This window comes from Choloepus didactylus, chromosome 2 (genome assembly GCF_015220235.1).
Source record: "Choloepus didactylus isolate mChoDid1 chromosome 2, mChoDid1.pri, whole genome shotgun sequence".
In the NCBI taxonomy this organism is placed as follows: Eukaryota; Metazoa; Chordata; class Mammalia; order Pilosa; family Megalonychidae; genus Choloepus; species Choloepus didactylus.
In genome coordinates, this window is record NC_051308.1 from 105,312,160 (window position 1) to 105,319,778 (window position 7,619).

Genomic DNA, 7,619 nt, shown 5'->3' on the forward strand with positions numbered 1-7,619 from the left:
CATATGTTTCACAACCTCGTTCCTTCTTACGCCTGTGCTTTTAAGGAAAGAATGACTGTGTCGTTATGATCCTGGCTAAGTTTTATGTAAAAAGGGAAAAGTCAGCCTTGCTCTTTATCGAACACTGTTCCTGTGGGGTACACGGGTAGGATACTGTGTGTGTATGTGTGTATGTGTGCATTGAAGAGAACATATTCCTGGAGAACAATTTGTTGACACTGATGGTGGGCTGAGCACAAAGCCTAAGCAATTTCCCTGACTTCAAGGAATTCACAACATATTTGGGGGGATTCAGACTCAGATCTAATTGTTCTCATAACATATAATAAAGTACTAAATTGCTCATCAAAGACAATCAGATTATATATTAAAAAGCTAATTGTGCAGGCTAGAGGGGGCAAGATGGCAGCATAGGGAGGAATGGAACTTAGTTAGTCCCTTGGAACAACTAATAAACAACCAAGAACAACTAGTAAATAATCTGGAATAACTGCTGGGGGACAACCGGAACTGTCCACACATCATACACCAACCTGGATTGGAGGAATGCTTGAGATTGCAGCATAAAATCTGTAAGTAAAAACTGTGGAACTGTGCTGGGAGTCCCCTCCGTGCCACAGCAAGCTGAGCTGCAAAACCTCTTTGTGGTAGAAAGCAGCACTCTCTGAGGAAGTGAATACTGCTCAGCCCAGCTCCAACTGGGGTTTTAATTAACAAATATGAACTGCTGAATACATGCTACAAACCACTAACAAGCAGACACAGGCTTTTAGTGATGACTGACCTTAAAGAGCCAGAAGACTCCTCTGTCCCAGGAGTGGGAGCCCAGAAGAGCAGGTGTTAGGACCATGTGGGACAACAGAAGGAGAGATGAAAGATAAAGACTGGGACCATATAACTCAGTGAAACCTAGAGTGCTCAACAATTGTGATAAAATGTACAAATATGTTTTTACATGAGCGAGAACAAATGAATGTCAACCTTGCAAGGTGTTAAAAACAGGGTGGTATTGGGGAAAAAATACAGTTACTGCAAACTAGAAAAAGAAAAGCTAATTGTGCAGTAAAAATAAGAAGCACAAAGATGTCAGTGGGGGAAAGATGAACTTGAGTTAGAACCATCAGAAAAACCTTATGAAGACAGGGATCTTCCTTCCCATTTTGTTCTCTGTCCATTATGAAATACTTGAACTAGCTTTCATTGAAAGGCTTAACAGAACAATTTTAGGGCACCCTAGCTCTCTTTTACCCAGTTGATTAGAATGTTTGACCTTGTTCTCTTTCATATTGAGGCCCCAGTGATGCCAGTGGCAGTTAGAGGTGGGGCCAGAGTCAAAGAATTTCTTCCTGCGGTGGGACTCTGTGTCTCACCAAGGCAAATGATTGCTTGGGTTCAGCTTAGAGTTCCTGTGATCCTTGGATTGCAGTCAGAATTATCACTGTCCTAAATATTCTGATCTTCCTATGTATAAATGCATTTTATACCTGAACCAAGTCTTTGGGACCCAATGATCTGGAAACTGGACCTACAAGAAAGGGATGGCCTGGTTGCCAGTCTCCAAGATGGTCCCAATGAGCCATCTCATGCCTGTACAGTCCTTTCCCACGTGAATAGGGCAAGTTGTAACCAATAGGAGGTTGTGGAAATGATGGTGTGTGACTTCTTAGGCTAAGTCATAAAAAAGAACCCACTGTGGTTTCTGCCTTGCTCTCTCTTGGGAGAAACCAGCTGTCATGTGAGGATACTCAAGCAGCCTTATGGAGAGGTCCACATAGTGAGGAACTGAGCCTTGTGCCCACAGTCATGTATATGAGCTACCAATCTTGAAAATGGATCCTCCAGCCCAGCAAGCCTTTGGATGACTGTAGCCCCACCCAATACCTTGGCTGTAACCTTATGGGATTCACTGAGCCAGACCACCCAGCCAAGCTGCTCCTGAATTCCTTACTCTTGAAAACTGTAAGATAATAAATATTTATTGTTTTGGGCCATTAAGTTTGGGGGTAGTTTGTTATGAAGCAATAGGTAAGTAGTACAGATGGGAATATTCATTTGAAGAAGAGGAATAATATTCAATTAACTCAATAGGTAAAACAAAATCAAAACAAGTTTAATAAAGAGGCAGTTATATGATAAGCACTTGTGGTGTGTGGGTAACTGCTGGGGATGGGGTGTTGAGTTAGGGCAAGGCAAATTTTCCACATTTGGAGAACCAACTAGAGTAGTTGGGGTGTGGGCTTTGTATGTGTATGGTATTAGGGGTATGGGAGTTTATGTGGGATTTATATAGTTAGAGATGATATACAAATTATTTAACAACTGGCCATGGCACAGAGAGCAGCCAATCAGAATGCACACTCTATCAATCAGAGCCATTACCTATAAACAAACTGTAAAGCCATACTAATATATATTGGATGCAACTTGGCCTTGGGTGTAGAGGCTCTGAAATGGCTTTGGGTGTGGTCAGATTACCCTGGACATTTTAACATAGGTCTTTCCACAAGATGGCACTGATAGCTTTTCCCAGTTTCTTTTTTTTTTTTCTTTTCCATCTTGTTGGAAAATTTGTGGTTTGTATACTGTTCCAGAACAGCCCATGACTGAAATTTCACAATTTACTAGCTTTCTTTTTGTACTTTTGACAGTTCTTTATGACACTTAAAATTATGTTTTTCCTCTAGAAAATTCCAGGAGCACATGGAGACTTTGTGTTGGGATGTTGGGGGATCCTGCCTTACACCAGATGCTATGTTATGGTCTGTGGAGATGGGAAGGCATTGGGGTGAGTCTTTGGTTTCTGAAATTCCATTAAACAAAGGCAGATGAGAGCAGAATGAGAGAAGAGGGACTGCTTAGGTCACCTTTACTAAGAAAAACATTTTTGTGTACTCTTTCATTTCCACCCTTCCTGTTGCTACTACCTTGGCTTTGCCTGGAAATGCCTTGGATATAAGAGGAAGAAATTACTGAAAACCCTTGCAGGACAGTTTTCACAGCATAAATGTCAAAGCCAGAAAATCTCAGTGATCTTCTGGTTCCACCTCTCCATTTCTAGGTGGGGAAACTAAAGATCACTCAGGTCCAGGCTAGGACTCAATCCGTTCCATCAAATGTCTGGTCTGATAGTTAAGAGCAGATTGGCCTGGGTCACTAAGGCTGTATGACCTAGACCAAGTTGCTTAAACTTTCCAAGTCTCAGTTTTCTGACAAAATATGGATAATATACATACATCATAGAATTATTGATATCGTTAAATAAGCTAGGAATATGTAAAGTACCTAGCAAAGGGCTGACACATAATTGATGGTCAAAAGATGGAAACAACTGCTAATACTATGGTCACAGGATGATTTAGCCTGATGAGAATAAATGAAGAAATTATACTTTATTGAAATATCTCTAATGCAAAATGTACAGTCATTGGATATTGTGGTAGGCAGAATTCTAACATAAGTCCAAATGACCCAAGCCCCTCTTTTTTTTTAAAATTCAGTTTTATGAGATATATTCACATACCTTACAATCATCCACCATATACAATCAGTTGTTCACAATACCATTTATAGTTCTGCATTCATCACCACAATCAATTTTTGAATATTTTCATTACTCCAGAAAAATAAGAATAAAAATACAAGTAAAAAAGGACACTCAAAACTTCCCATCCCCCCATCCCCCCATTGGTCATTTAATTTTTGTTCCCATTTTTCTACTCATCCATCCATACACTGGATAAAGGAACACACCCCTCTTCTGATGAGCGGATATCAGTCCCATGATTATATTATGTTGCATGGCAAAAGAAAGTTTTACAGATGTAATTAAGGTCCCTAATCAGTTGAATTAATAAAAAGAGAGATTTTCCTGGGTAGACCAGCTCTAATCTTTTAAAGGGATGTAAGGTCCTAGATAGAAGAAGTTGGAGATGTGCTCCTGCCGGCCTGGAAGAAGCAGACACCACTGTTGTGAATCTTCTATGGAGGACCATGTGGCAAGGAACTGCAGGTGGCTTCTAGGAAGTGAGAGCAGTCCCTAACCAACAGCTGCGAAGAAAACGGGGACTTCAGTCCTTCAACTGCAAAGAAGCAAATTCTGCAAACAATCTGAATGAGCTTGGAAGAGGACCCTAAGCCTCTGAAAAGAAGTGCAGACCAACTGGCACCCTGATTTCAGCCTGATGACATCCTGAGCAGAAGACTCGGCTAATATGCAACTGGACTTCTGACATACAGAGTTGTGAGATAATAAACAGGTGTTGTTTTAAGCCACTAAGTTTGTGGTAATTTGTTATGCACTAAAAGAAAACTAGGACAGACCCTTATTTACTTACTTTATTTTCTTATCTTTAGTATGATGATTGCAATACTAGACCTTTTGGGTTTCTGAATTGCTATATTATTTCTTGTCCTCTTCCCCCTTTGTTTTAAACCTTCCAGTCTCCAAAACTATAGACCATAAAGGTTTATTGTTTACCTCATTTTCTAGTGCAGATGCAGCAAATACATTGAATCAATGGTGCTCAGGAATGGTCTACATCTGATTCCTTCTAGGCGTGTTCCTGACCTTCCGGCTGTTCTCCTGACCACCTTTGGCCGGGTGCTTCTCAAAGTGTGAGTCACAGTTCAACAGCCACAGCATCACCTGGGATGGTGTGAGAAATGCAGAACTGTAGGTCCCACCCCAGACCGGTGGGATCCCAGGTGATCCATATGCACTCTTGAGTCTGAGAATCCCTGCTGTAGACCCCTTTCCCATGCAGTTATTTCTCTCTTCTGCTTTACAGTCATTGGTTGCACCCAAAACATGGCCTGGACACAAGAGGTGGCAACTTGGAGATGTCCAAGTGTCTCCTCTCAGGGCTTGTGACACAACCTCTCTGCAGAAGTTTTGGCTGGGCAGGGCAGAGGGCAGAGTTGCTGATCAGCAGAGGGAGAGGTCTCGAGGGTGCCTAACTGACCTGGGGAAAGACTGAGGCCAATTAGAAACGTCTAAGAAACGCCTCACAGTCCCTGTTTGGAACGTGCTTTATCTACGAGTTAGGAAGACCGTCCAAGAAAAATATGCTTACGTGTACATTGTACTTTTCCTGTTTTTATTCCAAGGAAGGGCTTGGTTCCCAGATTTCCTCTCTGGGGTAATTCTTGCAACATCATTCTCTACTCTCTTCACCTTTAAACTACATTCCAGGTATGGCAGAAACTACTCGAATCATCATCCTTTAAGACCCAGAGTCTAGGAAGGGAAGGGGAACTTGGGGGTACTCAAAGGGTGTCCTGTTTGTTCTCTGGCCATGGCAGTTTATGTGCCTCCAGCCTCTCTGTAGTTTGGGGGAAAGGGGAAGGAGACACGGAGCTCCGGCTACTGCTGGCCTCCCCCTCCTACCCCACCCCAGCAGACCTTCTTTCCACCCAAATCATATTTTTCCAGGACCTCTGGAGGACCCACCACCTCTATGGATCTCTGTTCTGGCCTCTGCTGCTCCAGTCTCTACGTATTTCTTCCCTCCGTGCAGCCACCATGACTTTCATAGAATACGCATCTTACTTTTCCAGTTCTTCAACAACTCCTTATCACCTTCAGGAGAAAACCCCCTGGAGGGCTTTATATGTCCCTCAGGATGGGGCTTCTTGCTTTTTCTTCAGCCTAATCTCATTTCACCCCTCTGCAACAATGTGTATCGTTATCACACTGAACAACTGGAGCCTCCTCAGATAAACCAAATTCTCTCCTTCTTTTGCACATGCCACTTCTTTTACCTGTCCTACCCTTACTTTTATCCTGAAATCACACCTCACCTCCTTTAAGATTCAATTTAGGAACAAACCGCTTTCTCTGAAAAGCCTTCCCTGCTATGCCTCCCTCTCTTAAAATCCATGTTTTGTGTTTCTTTTCTGAGCTTAAGTGGCAAACCTAGCAGAACGTTTATTGCATTCTGTATTTAAAACATTTTGAAGCCTTTATGACTTTGTTATACAAATATGTGTTCATTATAAAAGCATTACAATATACTTACACAAAAAAGGGAAAATGATGACCTGTTATCAATTTATATTAGTCGGTGTTCAACCAGGAAAAGAGAAGCCACTCTGTGCTCTCCCAGTATGAAGAGAAGCAAAATGAGGAATTAGAGGCTTACAACCCTGCTGGATGGGATGTGGCAGCAAAGATCAGGGAAGCTGCCCTGAGGATCTCAGCCTGGAACACCCAAGGGGCTGTCAAAGACCTTGCCTGGAAGCCACTCTACTGCAGATCTCGAGAACTTCTGGAAAATTCCCACCCAGGAAACACACCCAGATGCTGTTTGGGACTTCTCATGTCCGATGTATCTGCCTACCTCTTGAGAATAATGGCCTTTCCTCTTTTTCAACTTCCAAATCTCATGAAAGTGTCTCTCCCTGGCACTCAAAATACATTGGGAAGTGAATTTTGTTGTACTGCCTTTCATGTATGTGTGTGTGTGTGTGTGTGTGTGTGTGTAAGTGAATGATATGCAAATACACCTCTCTCTAATGTGCTCACTCTATCTGTGTGCCTATATGCATTTCTCCCCTCTGGCTCCTTGAAGGTTTAATGAGCTTGCTTCTCTACTTTTTAAACAAGGATTCCCAGCACTGGTTTGATGACACCCTGGAGTGTCTTCATTTATCTCAGGGGGTGCCTTGAAATTCACAAAACAAGATTAATTTAAATTCATTTTCATTTAAAAAAATAAACAGACATTATATAGTAATTACAGGTACAAGTGTGTGTGTTGAAATCAAACTAATAAATGCTTGCCTTAGAGAGAAATCAAGAGGATAGGAGTGGGGTTAGTGGTTTTTTCTGAATCCTTCCTAAAACATCCTATTTAATTACTTTTAGGTTTGTATTTCCCCAAATTAATCATGTTTCTCAAATTGGGAGTCAGGGCTGTTGAGGCTGAAAGCTCCCAGCATGCAGATACGTCTTCCATGTGTACTATGGGCCTGGCATATCATATGCCCTCAGGAAACACATTTGTTTGACGGTGCATTAGGGTGGACATAGTGGCAGTGGCTGCAGTGGGGTGGTGCTCGGCACAGGTGAGTTCCAGCTCTGTGGATTTGGGGGCCCTGAGATACCTGCAGAAATTGCAGACTGGGTCATAGTCCATCCCAGTTTTAGGAGCATATAGACTCCCAGATAGTCAAGGAGAAAAGGACCTGGGATGAGATGCCCCTGGCTTCAGGTGACTGGACAGAGACCTCTGTTATTGCCTTACTATTAACAATTTGTGCAAATCATTAGAAAGTTAGATCAACTAATATCAAAGTGTGTGAGCATCAGTGACTTACTGCTGAGGGTAGAGTCCCAAGGCCATAGATGCAGGGAGGAATTCTGAATTTTACCTGACACCAGTATCATTGAAACAATAAAGCTGGTGGTTAAGAGGGTGGGCTCTAGAACCAAACTACCTGGGTTCAAATCCTGACTCTGCCATTTAAATATGACCCTCTCTGTGTGCCTCAGTGCCCTCTTGTATAAAGCAGAGGTAATCGTAACACCTATCTCATAAGATTGTGAGGATTGACTGTGCTACCGTGTAAAGTGTTTTGAACAATGCTTGAAACAGCGAGCACTCTATAAATGTTAGCTA

The 7,619-nt window shown here is 42.2% G+C and overlaps 1 long non-coding RNA gene across 1 annotated transcript; it reads left to right on the forward strand.

Annotated features, from left to right (window-relative positions):
* The first annotated feature begins 517 nt into the window (after positions 1 to 517).
* LOC119516929 lies at positions 518 to 6,712 on the forward strand. Its single transcript, XR_005213407.1, has 3 exons — positions 518 to 572; positions 2,685 to 2,785; positions 4,555 to 6,712. It is a non-coding gene; the product is annotated as an uncharacterized LOC119516929 (long non-coding RNA).
* Positions 6,713 to 7,619: the final 907 nt, after the last annotated feature.